The following is a 17,644-nucleotide window of genomic DNA, read 5'->3' on the forward strand; positions in this document are numbered from 1 at the left end:
TTTGAGGGAGAGATCCAGTCAATGTGAGTGCACTTGTGTCTGTTAGTGAGCATGTGTGTTCATGTATGTAAGAGAGAACGAATGAGTGCATGTATGAAAGAGACAGAGGATAATGTTTCTGCACCCTCTTCTTCCCCCACTAATCCACAGCAATCTTAGGATGACTGGAAATCAAAAGATCACATGTATGAAGAGCAGAGAATGTTTCTTATCCCTATGAGTTTAATTATTTGGTTTTATTTCATATCTGCTGTTTTGAAATATTTCAGTGGTGTTTGGTAAATTTTAAAAAATGTTAATGGGTTTTTAATTGTTGGATGTCATCTGTTTTGAAATATTTATTCTTTTTATTAGTATGGTTGATGTTTTATATTTCTCAATTGTACTGTTTTATGAGAAATGGTTATGTTTCTGTTTTTCATTGTTGTACTGCATACAGACTCTGACATTATGGTTTCCAGTTCAGTTTTTGTCTGCACATTTCTATTTATATTTTATGGTCTCTTTTATAGATGTGCATTGGTTTCTTTTTCTGTTTCGGGCTTTGTTTTGGGGCCCCCGCGGGAAACTTCGTTTTTCCCATGGTTCGGGTTTTGTTTTTTTTTTGTGGGCCCCTGATTTTTGGGTTAGTGTGCGCTAACAAGAGTTTCTAATAGGAGGTGTATTGGTATTTTAGGGCTTGGTGTAATATTTGCAGTGTTGCCTTTTCATAGATAGGGTTGTTACTGTTTGAATCTCACATTTAGTATGTTATGGTATGGCAGATTTGTTGTAGGTCTTTGAAGTATCACACAATATTCCTGGTAGTGGACGGAGTTTGTGTTGGTGTTACTGAGGTGACACCAAAATTTGAATATTATTTTTTTTATGGTAACTGGGTAAGGGGAAATGTCCTTGTTCAGCTCTGCGCCCTATGTTGGGGGAGTTTCTGTGAATGCAGGTTATTGTAGAACTTGAGGTGCAGGGTTTATATTGAGACTGCGCCCTATTCTGTACAGATCCCTCACTTCACTCCCATATAGAAAGTTTTTATTAATTGATGCTATCCAATCATTTAAATAGTAGTTTTACTAGAGGGTTTTAAAATGGCCGAGGTTTATTTGTTGCATAGAAATCTATTTGATGCGTGTCTAGAGACGCCACTGATATGCATGCACAGAACCTTGCTACGAAGGTGCAACATATTTGTAGCGGGATCTCCTGCCTTATGAGCAATGGTGTTCTCTCTCTGCATGGATGGAGTTTGGTAAGAAGTGAGTGTGGAGAGAGCCACTGGACCCCCTCCCCCCCCCCCACACACACTGGGATCGAACTAACAGGGTAGTTTCCCTATCACAAGTCATATAGGATGACTCCCTGATGATAGCTGCATGGGAACGTAGAACAAAGATCATTTAATATTTAAGTGTTTTACAGGATTGTGTGTGTGTGTGTGTGGGGGGGGGGGTGACAGGGAAGCTACCAATTGTGGTTGAGTTGGGAGGGGAGGAGGAGAGAAGGGGAGGGCTTAAGCGCTCGTGCCTAGCAATGCCTCTGGTCTAAGGGCGTGCTTATATTTAGGCAAAGCTTGAAATTTGTGTTGGAGATTATTTGGCTCCCTTCTGCTGGTGATGTGGGATCCAGGGGCCAAAAGAAAAGAAAAGGCGGTAGCGGCAGCAGCAGAAGGTTTAGGCAGAAGAAGAGAGGCAGAACGTGGGACCAGAGGAGGAGGGCTGCATCCTTGGGCAGAAGAAGAGAGGGGAAACAGTGTCAGCCTGAGCAGGAGGAAAGCAGCAGAAGCAGCAGTGACTTTGAGCCAGATCCAAAGAATAGAGAAGGTAGCTCAGCCTTATAGGCTTGAAGGCAGCTGTTTCCGTATTTTTTCCTGTGGGGATCTGAACAAAAGAGGGGGGAAAGGGTCAAGGCTCAGTGGGGATGGAAGAGAGGGCAAACTAGGAGTGGGTCAAGTCTGGGACAGGGAGCAAACTGGAGGATCAAGCCTGGAGAAGGATGGAGGGGAGCTGTACTTGTGGAGGGGGCAAGAGTGAACTGGAGGAGTTGAGCCTGGGCAGGGGAATTGAAGTGAATTGGAAAGGTTGAGGCTGGAAATTTGGAGGGGGGAAGATAGCAAACTAGGCATTGAGTCTGGAAGGGGATGGGGAAGAAGAGAAAGCTGGGGGGGGGGATCAGTGGGATGGGGAGGAAGAGAAAGCTGGGAGTTGAGGGTGAAGGATGAGCAAGCGGGGGGGGGGGAATCAAACCTGACAAGAAGGAAAACTGGAGAGGGGGAGAGCTGTGGGGTGTTTCAAGCCTTGGATGGAGGGGCCCAGACTGAAATACTTTATACAACTCCTGGGGGAATTTTGCATCTTTGAGTAGTAATTTAAAATGCAATACAAAGAAAGTTAATTATTACTCAACTGCAGTTATTATATTGTGTTTTGATAAATAGTTCTCATTTTTTATTTTTTTGTGCAGAGTTCCCCTGGGAGTAGATAATGTATGTATCCTTTATAGCATTGGAAAACAGAATAGGGGGATGGGGGGGGGGCAGCAAAAAAAAAAATGAGCGCTGATCCCTGAGGCAGGACTAAGCCCTGGTACTGAGTGTGCCTTCCATCCAGATAGCCATTGCACCAGGAAAGGGAACTACACATAAAATTATAAGAAACCCTTTACAGATGCCCGAGGATCTATTCTATAATAAATAGAGATGTGTGAACAATTTACATTCAGGCTCCAGCTTGTTAAGTGCATTTTGGCCCAGTTTAAATCTGAAGCTTTTGGATTTTCTCCTTCTGCTCCTTTCCTCACCTTGCTCCACTTCCTTCCCCTCCCTACCAGAGAATCTTCTTGGTGAAACTGGAAGGAAGTTCATAAGCGGATCAAAACATCCGCTTCCAGTATTAAGGGAATCCAAAGACAGATCTAACAATCCAATAAAATCCTCTTCCAAACCAGGTTTCTACATCCTTATCAAGTTTTCATTGATGATGAACAATTTGATGAAATTTTGATATGTTTCCAGATTCGGCTATTTGTTCAACATATTTATTTTGGGGAAGTTTAGATATCTCCACTTAGAAGTAGCAAAAATTATGGAAGAACATCATATGGTAGAAGGTACTATGACATTATATTTAAAGAACCAAGATCATTTTACCCTTTTAGTCCTTTGGATTTTAAAATCCTCCTAAGAAAGAAAGGTTCTGTTTTCCTTAAAAAAAAAAAAGAAAAAACATTTGGATGAAACCAAATACTAGAAAATGTGGTGGACTTCTCTTCAAATTTATTCTGCTTGAAATTATGCGGAATTCTTAAAATCTTGCTGCTAACTGGAAGAAAAAGAGAGACTTGTGCTCTTTAGCAAGCAAGTAAAATTCAAAACAGTGTTTCCAGTTCTAAACCGCACTCCCCATAAAAATCTATATTAGTATGATGTCCCTTGTCTACCAGTTAAATCAAAGCCCCTGGAAATTCAAGGAAATCTGTGTTCACGGAAATCTGGCATTTATGTACAATTTCAAATGACAGCTAAATAGAGCAGTTCATCTCATTTTGAAACGAATGGGTTTCTGCCATGTGGTTTTACAGCCCTGGCACAGTCAGCGTTTAAGAATTCATTTATGAGCTGGGTTAGCCAGAGCCTCTGGAATCCAAATTTATGAGCTTTGTTCCCGATAGGTCTTTGAAAAGAACTTGTAATCAATTTAACGAAATTTGGCTTGAGTGGAGTAAAGGCAAAAAGAACTTCTCACAGTTATTACTCTGCAAGACAAATGGATTGTGAGACAACACATTCATTTGTTATTAAGAGGATTCGTTATCACAGAATTTGAGGAGTTGTAGCAAATAATATGCAATGGATGTCTTAGCTGAGAGTCAAGACTTGAGTATGTTCTCACCCAGGTGAGGAGATTATGACTTATACTTTTTTTGTAAATAAGAGCACATATATGTCCTATACAATCATGAATAACTATGAGGACAAGAAAATGCAAATGCATGCAATAGTAATATATGTTAATTAGCAATGTAACCTTAAATATACAGCACTCTTTGTGACATTGCAGTAGAGCAAATTAAATAAAAGCAATTATTCTTCCAGAGGACAGTGACATGGGTCATGTTAATGACATAGCAGCCCAGCACTTCCATCACAAACTGTAATGATAAATTTACAGTGTCACTATGCACACACACACACACATGACACATGTGGAACTACTTTTTTATGTCTGTATTTGCACTTATATGATACTGCACATCAGCAGCACAGAACAACTCAACACAGATAAGGGAAATTTAATTTGGCCAATTGGATAGATTCAAGGTTTGGGGTTTTTTTTCATGTGCACAAAGCTATGCAGCCAAAACACAGCTGTATAAAAAATTGTAAAGCTAAACATAATTTTTGTTTTCCATCAACAATAAATGAGGTGGTTACTTTATAGAATGGGACCTTTTATGAAACCATTAAGCTGTAGTGTACATTAGGCAAAAAGAGTCCGCATTATTTCCTTTCTATTCAGCCTCTGACTAAATGTGATGCTGGAGTTGATGGCGTTTGTTTGGAAGGTTTACCGGTATACAGGGCAAGCTTGCCAACAAAAATGATAATCCAGGCATTTTCTGAGTCATTTCAACCCAGACTACACTTATTCGGAAGAAATGAACCTAAATTGCTCTACCCTCTCTGAACAGTCATAAATTTGCCTCTTTGAACTCTATCGAAAAAGTCATTAAATAAATTAACTGGAAAATGCGCCTGCAGTTTTTGTTGGCATTTCACTTTCTGGTTTGATTGCTGAAGAAAAGTCAGTGCACTGTGCAGAATAACCTAATAATTGCAACAATTAGTCCAGCGCTCCAACAAGCTTAACTTCTCCAGTTTTACAAACTCCATATCCTTCCCTTACTAAGCTAATAAAGAAATAGGACCCCCGTCTGGAAATGTCATCTGAAATATTAGATTGAGAATTGAAAATTCAGCCAAACTGTGTGGTTTGTAGGGATATCCTGTTGGATAATAAATTGCATTAATCTTACTTAAAGTTTCCATCTCAATCATGTCTTGAGATCATATTAAATTGAAGCAAAAGGGGCCTTGCTGGGAGTATATTGAATGCTACTGAAAATGTTATTAAAAATAAAAAAGGTAATGACTTTCCTTGTTTTATTTTTCTGACTTGTGCTTTCAGAGGTTCATATTCAAAGGCATTTAGCAGGATAATTTGTGAGTTATCCAGATAAATGCCAACCTTTGGATATTTTGGGCATTTATTCGACTGAATTTTATCCAGATAACTCACAAACAGTGGCACACCAAGGGTCTCCGGCGCCCGGGGGCCAATGTATTTGTGTGTCTCTCCAGTGCCCACCCCCCATCCAATCCTTCTTGTACTAATGCTTTCAGCCACAGAAAATCAGTGGCGTCTCTAGACAGAAGAATTTTGGGGGGGAGCCAAAATGGCATTTCCTCATCACATCCACCTCCATAGCATGGCCCCCTGCTTTAAAACTGGCTATTGAAAATGTCTTAATAAGAAAGTCCAAAGGGTCGTCTGTTTAATTTTAAAAGCTGGCTTGTTTCACATTTCTAGTAAAAACTACTATTAAAATTATTTGATAGCTTCATTCAACTAATTCTACATGGCTATGAGAGTGAAGTCTGGAATGTAGACAGGAAGGGACAGAATGTCAATATAAATCCTGCACCTCCAGTTCTGTAACACACTGTGCATCCATAGAAATTCCCCCAACAATGGAGCCTGGATGTTTCCCTCAATATAAACCCTGCACCTCTAGTTCTGTAACACACTGTGCATCCACAGAAATTCCCCCAACAATGGAGCTTGGATGTTTCCCTTACAGCTCATCATACAAAAAGATATTTTCAAATTCTGGTGTCACCTCACAGTAACAGCAACACAAACACCTTCCACTGCCAGACACATTGTGAACTAACACAAAACCCTGCAAAAAAAAACCCATTCAAAATCTATACAGCAAACCTATCTTAATATAACAGTACTAACACCAAGGACTCAAACAACAATAATCCTACCTGTGAAAAAGCATGGGTAAATATTATACTGGGTCCCTGAGGAAATGAAACAAATCCAATTGCTATAGATCCCTACATAGACTCTACACATTAGCAGAATCTCTCATCATGGTCACACGCACAGAGCAGAGACAGACCTTCACCAAATACAGAATACAAAATAAAGGAGCACAAATTAGACAAAAACTGACATGGAAACCCCCAAGAAACCAGATTCTGTGTGTAACAATGGAAAAACACACCATTCCTCATAAAACAAAATCAAGAAACATAAAGCATCAATTATAATAGTAAAACCATATTAATAAAAGAATATTTTAAAACTACTGATAAATAGAATAATTTCTATTAAATAAAATCATATACATTTTTAAAAAATTTCTCAATCACCAATAAAATATTTCAAAACAGCACATATATCCCTTTCTCTCAATTTTTCCCTTCTTCCATATATATTCAGCGGCTACAAGATGGCTCTTGATTTCGATTTCGATTTGTTTTTGATTTAACCAAATTATTTATAATTTATTAACCTTTTATTATATTATTATGTGATTTATGTAATTTTTTAGTTATTTTATTTTTATGTTTTTTACATTCATGTAAACCATTTTGACTAAACTTTGTTTGTAAAAGAGGTATAGAAACACTTTTAAATAATAAAATAAAATAAATAAATAACACCCAATAATTAAAACTAATAAAGATTTTAAAAAGCCCCTGCTGTCCATACCTGGGAACTCTTGATTTCCAGTCACCCTGAGATTGTCGAGGATTAGGAGGCTACCAGAGAGCACAAACTTTATCCTCTCTCTCACACATACTCATATGTCCATTCTCTCTCATACATACACTGACACATACACACACATACATGCTCTTATTATCACCATAACCTCTCTCTATCTCACAGACACTGACACAGGCTCTAAGACCCTCTCTCCCCCCACCCCTCCATACAAGCTCTTACTCCCCTGGATTCTCTCATACACACACACATGCTCTCGCTCTCACTGGCTCCCTCACAAACACACAAACACACACACCCAGGCAGGCTCCCATTCATTCTCACACAAACATACACACACTGATCCTCAGGCAGGCTCCCATTCATTCTCACACTGCTCCCTCCCCACCCCCCACGCATGCACACATTCATTCTCACACACACACACAGACTCCCAGACAGGCACCAATTCATTGTCTTCATTCTCACACACACATACACCACACACATACACCACACACAGCGAGGCACCCATTCATTCTCATACACAGACACATCCTTAGGCAGGCACCCATGCATTCACCCCCCCCCCCACACCCCCCGGCTGATTCCCATTCATACACTTGCACACACTAAAGGCAGACCCCCCTCTCTTTCTTTTGCCAGCAACCTCAGAGCCTCTCTCATTCCTCTGCTACCACTGTCACTGCTGTCACATGGTTATTGGGGAGGTACCAATTGATGCTACTGGCACTGAAGCCCGTTCTACTGCCTCCTCTGTGTAGGACCCGCGGTATTAAACATTTGTGGGCTTCCACATCCTCCATGCCGATCTCATACACTGCGAGATCGGCATAGTGAAAGTGCTACTCTTGCACATTCCCAAAGATAACATATGCCAATCACTAACAATTTCTTTTTCTTTTTTTTTTTTTACCTTTGCTGTCTGATCTTAGTTTTCTAATCAGTTGGTCACAGGCTTTTTTTCCCACCTTCCCTTTCTTGTTTTTTTGCCAATTTCTTGCTTGCCCCTGCCCGTACAGTCTTTGCATATTACTAGATGTGTCTCAGGCATGGCTATCCCTGCCACTGCCCCCAACAGCGACAACTCACCCGCCAAGGACTCCCCACTACTCTTGCTAAGGCCATAACGGAACTTAAATTTTCTATTGCATCCTATATGTTGCTATTGAATATATTTAAGCCAACAGCAGACAGATTAATCCCATCAGGCTACAATCCAACAGGCCAATACAGTAAAGTCCACGGGAGAGCAGGCGAACGCCCGCTCTCCCGACGCGCGCAACGGCCACTCGCCGGTGCGCGCAATGCAGTATTTAAATTAGGTCCGGCGGTAGATCCGGGCAAAAGGAGGCGCTAGGGACACTAGCGCGTCCCTAGCGCCTCCTTTTGACAGGAAGGGCAGCTGTCAGCGGATTTGACAGCCGACGCTCAATTTTGCCGGCGTTGGTTCTCGAGCCCGCTGACAGCCACGGGCTCGGAAACCGGACGCCGGCAAAATTGAGCGTCCGGTTTTTGGCCCGACAGCCACGGGCCGAATTCAAATTTTTTTTTTTTTAACTTTTTTTACTCTTTGGGACCTCCAACTTAATATCACCATGATTAACTCGGAGGGTGCACAGAAAAGCCGACCTTTGGGTGCACATTTTACTTTCTGTATCCCGCGCGCATACCTAATAGGGCCATCAACATGCATTTGCATGTTGATGGCGCTATTAGGTGCCGCGGGTTGGACGCGCGTTTTCCTCCCCTTACTGAATAAGGGGTAAGGGAAAACGCACGTCCAAGTGCAGGCTAACAGTGCACTCCATCGGAGCGCACTGTACTGTATCGGCCTGCAAGACAGCTATCCATGATGAGGTCATGTGTTATACTATAACCTCCAATGGAAAACATGAATTTTTGCATCCATCTGTTCAACCTTTTGAGGGTTCTCTCAAAAGGATGGTATGATTTCTCATCATGCCACACCCTCATGGGATCATCAAGGACCAGATAATATGAGCTCCTGGGAATAACCCAGCGATTGAGACGTAGTCTCACTGAATTCTCTATTGAGGCTCCATGCTGTGCATTCACATAATGTTGTTTTTATGGTTAGCGGTGTTTGGGTGGATTCTTGGGTACTGTGACCACGCCCATGGGGAGGAGCCCCATGGGGAGCCACATTATTGGGCTAGACTCAGGATGCACAAACACAAATTCAGATCTTTTATTGCACAGCGGTAGCCATTTTCGCAAGGTGAGCAGGAGGAGCCGAGAAAAAGGTGAGGCGTAAGGGGTGAAGCTGTCTGACCCAAAGGACGCAACAGTTGTTTCCTCCTAAATGGAGGATAATGGCCAGGGGGAAGCCAGTGACCTTTCCGCTTGAAGCATAAGTGGCATTAACTGGTCCCACCACATCCCACATTAACCCATCCAAAGGGATGATATTCTGCTGGCCAACATACTGAGAAAAGAGACTGGATGGTGTGGGTCAGCAGCAACCTAAAATTTGCAGTCCCAGCCCTGCCCCAGCTCCTCCTATCCCAAAGCACAGAAAGCCATTGGCCAGTTATCCCTCTAGCATCAACCTTTCTCTCTCCCTGGAGACTTGAGATGGGAGCTGAGGGACGGTGGGGACGCACAATCTGAGTTGTGGCCTCAACCCTCCCCACATGGACAGTTCAGCTCCTTTATCCAGCAAATATTTAGCCAGATGTTTTAGGGGTGTTCTGGGGGCATTCCAGGGTAGAGTTAATTTAGCCAGATATGTTATCCAGCTAACTCCAATATTCAGTTAGCTGGATAACTTATCATGATAACTCTGGTTGTGCCATAGAGCAGTCCTAAAATTAGCGACATAAATTTTAAGATAGTCAGGTATACTCAATGGTACAGCTGCACCATGGATTATCTCACTAAAGTAAGCTGGATCAACGTATCTGGCTAACACTGCTGGCCAAACAGTGACTAAAAACGGTCTCCCCCATTATTCGGGAAATGTTGCGACCATGGCCTCGAGGCCTTCAGATCCTGTTGTGACTGAGGGCTTCGGATCCTGATGCAGGTGCGGTCACTAGCTCATGGGAGAGCATGAGCCCCTGAACCATGGCATGACTCAAGGAGGAGCCCCAAGACACACCGTGGGAGGTGAGAGCATGCAAGCATGGGCAGAGCAGGAACAAGCAGCACTGAAACTGAGACAAGGAACTCGGAACAGGAGCCAAGCAGGATCAGCCCTCCGCTGGACTTACACGCACCAGTGAGACCCAGCAACACAATGCTGGTCTCAGGAGTAGCCCTCTGGCCACTCAAAAGCCCTTTTGGACCCGCCACTTGGTAACGATGAGTGCATGAGGTCAGATGGAGGCTGAGAGCAGGAACAAGATGAAGACTTGGAATTTGGAAGGACTCAGACGAGGACTTGGAACTTGGCAGGTACAGGTGGGCACTGACCCTCGGGGCGCCCTACACAGCCTGCTGTGGGCTGGTCACGGATCACCCTGTCTGCTTGCGCGTCCTACACAACCTAGGAAGGCTGGTTGTGGATCACCCAGGATCGAGACAAGCACCACAAGGTGATCCAACCAAATGAGGCTCCAATGACCGGAAACAGGAACTGGATCCATATGGATTTACCCTCAAGGTGGCCATCTGGAGGACTCGAACAGCTAGCAGACTCGGAACTTGGAAGACTCAGAACTTGGAAGACTCGGAACTTGGAAGACTCGGAACTTGGAAGACTCGGAACACAGGATCATCAGGACTTCAGAACGATGGAACATCTGGAACTAGGATATCTGGAACATCAGGACTAGGCAATGAAGGACATCTGGAATATCAGGAATAGACAACGAAGGAGCTCTGATGAGGAACGAGACCAGGAACATGAAGACACGGAACAAAGAACCATCTTGGACACATGAAGACCACAGAAGACCTGGACCGGCAAGGAAGAACATGGACAACCATGACATCTAATCTGAAGGCCCTGAGGAACAGGAACTGAGCCCTTTTATAGGGCTGAAGCAGGAAGTGGACTGAAGAGGACTTCCAGTGTGGCCGTGGGCTTTTCCCGCCGCTGGCCCTTTAAATACAAAGAAGAGGCGCGCGCCGGCGCCTCGAGGAGGGCCCTGGGAAGAGCAGCATCATGGACAGCGGCCTCCCTGCCACGAAGAAGACAGAAGCAGGCAGGGGTGGCACCAGGCGGCAAAACAAAGGCCCAACATCAGTGACTTCCTGCCACAAGGGAGAGCAGGCTAGCAGCAGCTCCTTGCCGCAGGGAGACTCGGCGGCAGCGGCTCTGCCTGCCGCGAAGATGGAGCATCAGCCTCCAGGCTGCACCGGGAAGAGGCTGCGGCGGCGACAGCCTCCAGGACGCACCAGAGACGGCGTCGGAGCGGCAGCAGCCTCCCCTGCCGCGCAGGACGGTGATGGCAGCCGGGCCACAGGGAGCGACAGCAGCGGTGGTGTCGGGCAATAGCAGTGAGTGGGGGCCTGCTCGCAGTATGGGCTCTGTGAGCAGGATCACAATAGGAAAGAACTCTTGCAACATTTTTAGAAAGCTTGTGAAGTCACGCTGACTGTGTTGCCTGCTCTTATGTATTTTAAACAGAAAATGAGGAACCCGCAGCAGTATACACAGCATGAAGCTGATATTCCATTCATTTTTTTCTTTTCCACCGATGCAAAAATTTCTAGTAGCAAGATCAGTCCTGGTGAGAACTGGAATCTCATTAGGCTGTGAAATGAATAAAAAGAATTTTCCAAAAAAAGAATTTCAATTGCATTTTCAAAATTTTTTTTTAAAGTATATTTGAAGAACATTTAAAAGTGTGATGAATAGTGATTGGCCGCAGCAAGTCACGTGATTCTATATGGTCACCATTTTGGAGTTTGTATCACATTGACTGTAGAGTTCACAAATTGTCAAATCAATAAATATGAGCAAGGAGATAATAGGAAAGCGATATGTGGTGAGTCATATTGAACAAATGTGGCCCAGCTGTACTCACTGTGGGGGCAGTTTTCAAGCAGCCTGCATAGTATACCAGTACTTTTGCAGCACATACTTGCAGCTAATCTTCAAAGACAAGCTGTCTGTGTAGTTTCTCCTTGAAAAATGAGCTTGCATTAAGTATGCTTGCTGAAAGCTCTGTATCACGTTGTACCTGATATTTGTCTGGGCAGCTGAGATAAAATAGCACGCATTCTTGCGTACTTTTCAAAATCACGTACACATGCTGAGTTCCTTCCCCAATCTAAACACGCCCCAAGGAATGTATCTTCTTAATTCAGCTGAAATGACACGTTATGGGAGTCCTCACATATTTTTAGCTGGGCAGAGGAAGGCAAATTTCAGGCAGGTCAATTTCCCAGGTAAATGACTTTGAAAATCGTCCTCCCCATGAAAACTTCCAAGAGCTAAGAAAATCTTTTTATCGTATGTAGACATACTAGACAACATAAAAAATCAAATTAATAAAAAATCAGTTCAATCCAACTCACACAGGGTCTGTGTCAAGAGGTGAACTTAATATTAAAAATCACTTAGCTAGAATACATCATTGGCAATTAGATTGTGATGGGTGGCATGGGCGTGAACCCTTTATGCTGTGGTGTAGTTGACGCAGCCGCGTAGGCAAACTTGAGGCCTATGCCGACAGCTGACAAACACGCCCTGTAGTGGAACAGTCTGGAGTTTCACCTATACTAAGCGCCTCCCCTGCAAATTGAGCTCTTGGGTTCTGGTAGACATAGGGTTTAGGCAGATGCTTAGGGCAGTGACTAGAGCAAGAGTCCAGTGGCACACTGGGGTCAGGGCAGGCAGCAGACTAATGGAGTCGGAGACAGGCCAAGTTTGGGGCAGGTTACAAACAAGGGTGGTTAGGTCCAGGCAGGAGGACAAGTCCAGGAGGCAGGCATGTTCAGGTACAGGCAAGAACTTAGAATCTGGAAGTCAGGCCAAGGATGGACGAAGACACACAGACACACACACTGGATGAGACAGGCAATACAAGGCAAGGCTGGACAAGAAAGACTAGATGAGATAAGGCTAGAGAGACAAGGTTGGATGAGGCAAGACTGAACGAGGCAAAGTTGGATGAAGCAAGGCTGGACGAGGCAAAGTTGGATGAGGCAAGGCTGGACAAGGAAAAGCTGAGCAAGGAAAGGTTGAAGAGGCAAGAGGGGATGAAGTAAGGCTGGATGAGGCATCAGGAACACAGGACACAGGAATCAGGAACTTGAATTCAACATGCACTGCCAAGGCAGAACACCCATTGCTAAGGCGAGATAAAGCTGTGAGGCCCTTGCTTAAACAGGTCGGTTGGCCTGATGTCATTGGAGGACGCTACTCAGTATTTCCCTCAGTGGAGCCTATATAATGTGCACCTAAGAGGAGGCGGCTGGTGGCATCTTGGGCCGTGCTAGATGGCATTCAGGGAAGGAGGCTGTGAGCTGACCATGGGATGGGTCTGTCCTTGGTGGAGATGAGTGAAGCATTTCAAGGAGTCCTGCTGGGAGTCACTGAATGTAATATATATTTTTCTTTCTTTACAAGGCAAAAAGGCCTTCATCTCAATATGAGGATCCTTCAGACATGGAGCAGGTTTCATTTGAGATATGCAAGTGCTTTGTGACTATAGAATGTTTGTTACAAACATGGTGGTCAAGTTTCCTGGGGTCCTACTGTGATCAAGGCAAAGAGCTCTGAATGACTGCATAACTAGTCAGGAAAACAAAGAAAGACTTTTCTTAGGTAAGTACTGGTGCCAAAATCTTCTTTTATATGCCTCTCTGCTGGGTGACTGCTTCCTTGGCACTCTACTTCTTTCTGTCTGTCTTGTTAGGTGGCAATGGCTGCCCCTTTGCTCCCTTGGCTGATCACACTCATCCTTTAGCCTTGAAAATCAGTACAAGAGCATTAAAATGCATCTCATCAAGTCATTGTGTTATTATAAAGAGAACATTCAGCTTTCTGAACCTGAGGTTCCATCGAATGGACTGCACAATTGGATTCTTAACATTGTCACCAACCAAGATCTGCAAGGTTTCACGGTGCATACTCTTTAATTCACTGTAATTGTGAGATATCAGTTGCATTGATAACGACCAAACTGCAGAAGATGAACCATCAGAGAATAAGAAGCAGTCAACTAAGAGCAACTGGTGAATCAGTACTTCAATTAAGTGTTAATGTGGCATTATCATGCCCCCATATATTATGGTTTCCCCTGGGGAAGAACTATAGTGTCCCTTGTGTAGTTCTTGCCTTATCCTACATTTTTTTCATTCTCTATTTGCCTAAGGTTTGAAAGAGTTCATGCACAAGACTGAAAACCAGTTAGAAAGATTTCCCCTCCCTCTTGGCTATTTAAAGAAGGTACTCAGGCTATGCTTGCAGAATAGAGGGTGAGAACAAACTGTCCTGTTCTCTGGAATGTATAAACCATGTGAATTAGGTACTGTATAGTGTATTCAATGTTGCCTGCTTTGGTGAAAGGTTTGGATGGTTACCACGCCACTTTCTCGATGATGTAAAAAGAGCGACAAAGACGTGTTTGGGAAAAGAAGAAGTGACAGAAGCAGAAGGTGAAGACCTGGCGAGGTAGAATCTGCTTATGTGTCGGAACCTGGGCGTATTGCAAACCGAGTGATGTTTAACCCCTGAAAGGCAACCACTCATAGGGGAGCTGGAAGCAGCCATAGAGGTTTATTGGCTCAGGACTTTGTATGGCTGAAAGTGCAGTCCCAGAAAGCCCACAGCTAAAGGGGTCCTGGTAAGTAGAGGACTGGAAATGCCAGAACAGAGATGTAAAATTGCCAAGGAACTGACTGATGTTTAATTCAAGTGCATAGATCAGGCAGCAGAAGGCAACAAAAATGGCAGTAGAGGCAGAGGACTTTATCGCAGTAGGGTAAAGGTGTGTTGCTCACATAAAAGAAAACAATTTGTCCTAAAGGTTTATAGGAAGGGTCTAGCTAAAGATGAATAAAATTTTGTTTTAACAAAAATAAATGTTCATAATTCCTTGCATATGTAGCCCATCCAGAGGTCTGGACTTTATAACGATGGATTCTCCCTCGGTGAAAATGACAAGAGGTAAATGGCAACTTAAAGACTAAGCATAGACAAATGGTAAGAGACCAATCCCAACCTCGGAGTTTCCACAAAAGTGAAAGGGTGGTCAAAAAATCTCAACGTCCACAAGAGCATTCAAGTTGCAAAAAACGAAATTTATTCCCACTGCAGGTTTAGTGAAGCATCTTACATGGTCCTTCAAATGATTTTTCACTTAACCTGCAGTGCCAGCCTAAAGCGCTCAAATGCATCGGGTGCCCAGGAGATGTGGCTGTGTACCCTGAGCTGGGCACTTCCTCCTTCTTTTCCCGGTTCAATTGTGCGCACTGCAGCCAATTGCCCCAGAGCTGGTAAGTGCGAGATGTCACTGCTGGAATGTGCTTAGATGAATAGCGGATTTCCTGTAACCATCCAAGAGCACAGAAACGTAAGCAGAAGAAGGCTGAATGGCTGGCTGCTGAAACAACGTCAAAAACCTTTGTGTTTGCCTGCTTCAGCACCTTTTCTCTAACTTTGTATGGGTGCGGACTCTGTTAGTCTATTCATCCCTCCACGTTGTGGGGTTGGTAGGTTTATCTTCTTGTAAATCGGCTATTGCCATGAGCTCTTGACTCGCGGAATGACTTAACACCAGCTAATAGCCTCATTTACATGTGATGAGCGCTATCAGCTAAGCAGTTGTTTGGACGCACGTTTTGGATGTTCTAATCCCCTTATTGCATCGGGTTTCTAGACTAACACATCCAAAACACACATCCAACCGCGCACAAACCTGTGCACTAGGCTAGGTGCACTTTATTGCATCGGCCCCTTAGTTGGGGATACTGACTATGGGATCCCTGTATGAGACAGCAGGCCTAAATTGGGCAGAGTCACAGATTATACTTCAGCCCTATCTTCCACTGCTCTCAAAAATCTGGGCGGATTTCAAATCTTTGTCCTCTCCCGCTTTCTGATTGGCCAAATCTTATTCTGTCCTCCCATTGGCTCTCAAACTTATGTGGACTGGGGAATAATACAGTCCCATGAGAAAATGAAAGGCTGAGGCAGCAATGTTGGGAAGAGCCATAGATGTCCCAGAAGGAGCAAATCAACAATGTCCCAGATGCACCTTTGTACTAGACATAAAGGTATAAGGAGACTGCACAAGGAGCAAGACATAAACCACCTCAGAGTAGATGTGAGATTGTGTGTTGTGTTAAAGTCTAATGTTTGCACTGTAGGGCTGCTAGATGTGATTGTCTGAAGCTATAAAGTCCTGTTCTTTTACAGTGACTTATACAGGCAGCTCGAGTTTGCAAAGGAGGCTTCTGGGACACTGAGACTGGGGAAGGGAAGAACCAAGTATCCCCCCCCCCCCCCCAAAAAAAAGAAAAAAAAACAACAACAGCATTTGGTACATTTAGGGGATACTTTTTAGGGATGTACAGAGGCAAGAATTTCATGTCAGTTCATTTATTCATTTTGAAGGTCACAATCATTCCTTTGGTTGTTTGTCAAATGGAAAAATAAATTGTGTTCATTGTATTGGTTCATTTGTTTCCCTTTGAAGTCAATGGGAGAAGCAATGCAATCTATGATGGGCTCCTAAATTGGGGTTTTGTAATCTGTTCTAACGAAACTTGTGGGAAGACATCATGAGAATGGTGAAGAGCATTCCAGTGAACCAATATTGTGTCAACATGGCATCAAACGTGGTATGAATTGCCCAAGGCACCATAAAGGGGCAAAACAGTACCAGTAAAGGCAGGAGCGGCCAGAATGCCTCAAGGCTCCAAGAGAGGGGCAAAGGGTACCAATAACAGTGGCACGAATCCCCCAAGGCAATAGGAGAGGGGCGAAATGGTACGAACAGTTCAAGGCACTATGAAGGAGGAATGAAGCACCAAAAGTGGCAGGAAGAGCCCCAAGGCGCTGACAGAGGGTCAGAGCTACAGCAAGAGCAGCATGAAGACCCCAAAGCACCACGAGAGGCACAAAGCAGTCACCCCAAATGACAAGACCACCCCAAGTCTCCAAACGAGGCGCAAAGGGCACCAACCAAATTGGTAACAAGCACTAGGCAGGGAAAGGGAAAAAGCTAGAGGAAGTTCCCGGAGGAGGCTGATGTAATTTCTGTACAGTATTATTTGTGGAAGGGGCTGGCAGTTCAGGTGTGGAGTTGGTCTTCCCCTTTGCTGTGGTATAATCTCAGCCTTGTCAGTATCATCTGCCTCCTCCACCTCTTCCCTGGAGGCTAAGATGCTATTGACTAGCTGTCCCAAATTCTCTTCAGCCATTAGCTGTTCAATATCCTGGGATGCAGGGAATCCAGGACACAATTCCTAATCAGTTTTTGCAAATATTGTCTCCATTACCTGAGAAGCACTAATTATGGAAGAGCACAGTGCTGGTGTTGGGTGCTGTACTTCTGCTTCCCTTACCCTTAGAGGTGGTATAATACATCAAGAGCTAAATACTGGACAACATCAATAATCAGTAAGAACCATAAAGGAAGATAGCTTGAAGAAATAGTCTAAGAGGGCATGAAACCGTTAAAGGTAAATGGGTAAGGTCTGTGTAAAGCAGAGGAGCACTACTCCAGTCCTTGAGGGCCACAAACCAGTCAGGTTTTCAAGATATCTGCAATGAATATGCATGAGAGAGAATTGCATGCACATTGCCTCGGTTGCATGCAAATCGATTTTATGCATATCATTAGGGATATCCTGAAAACCCGACTGGTGTTTTTTCAGCTGGCCTGGATTCACCTCAGTCTTCTTTCCAGTCTCAAAATGGAGTGCTG

The sequence above is a fragment of the Rhinatrema bivittatum genome, chromosome 3, assembly GCF_901001135.1.
Source record: "Rhinatrema bivittatum chromosome 3, aRhiBiv1.1, whole genome shotgun sequence".
Taxonomy (NCBI): domain Eukaryota; kingdom Metazoa; phylum Chordata; class Amphibia; order Gymnophiona; family Rhinatrematidae; genus Rhinatrema; species Rhinatrema bivittatum.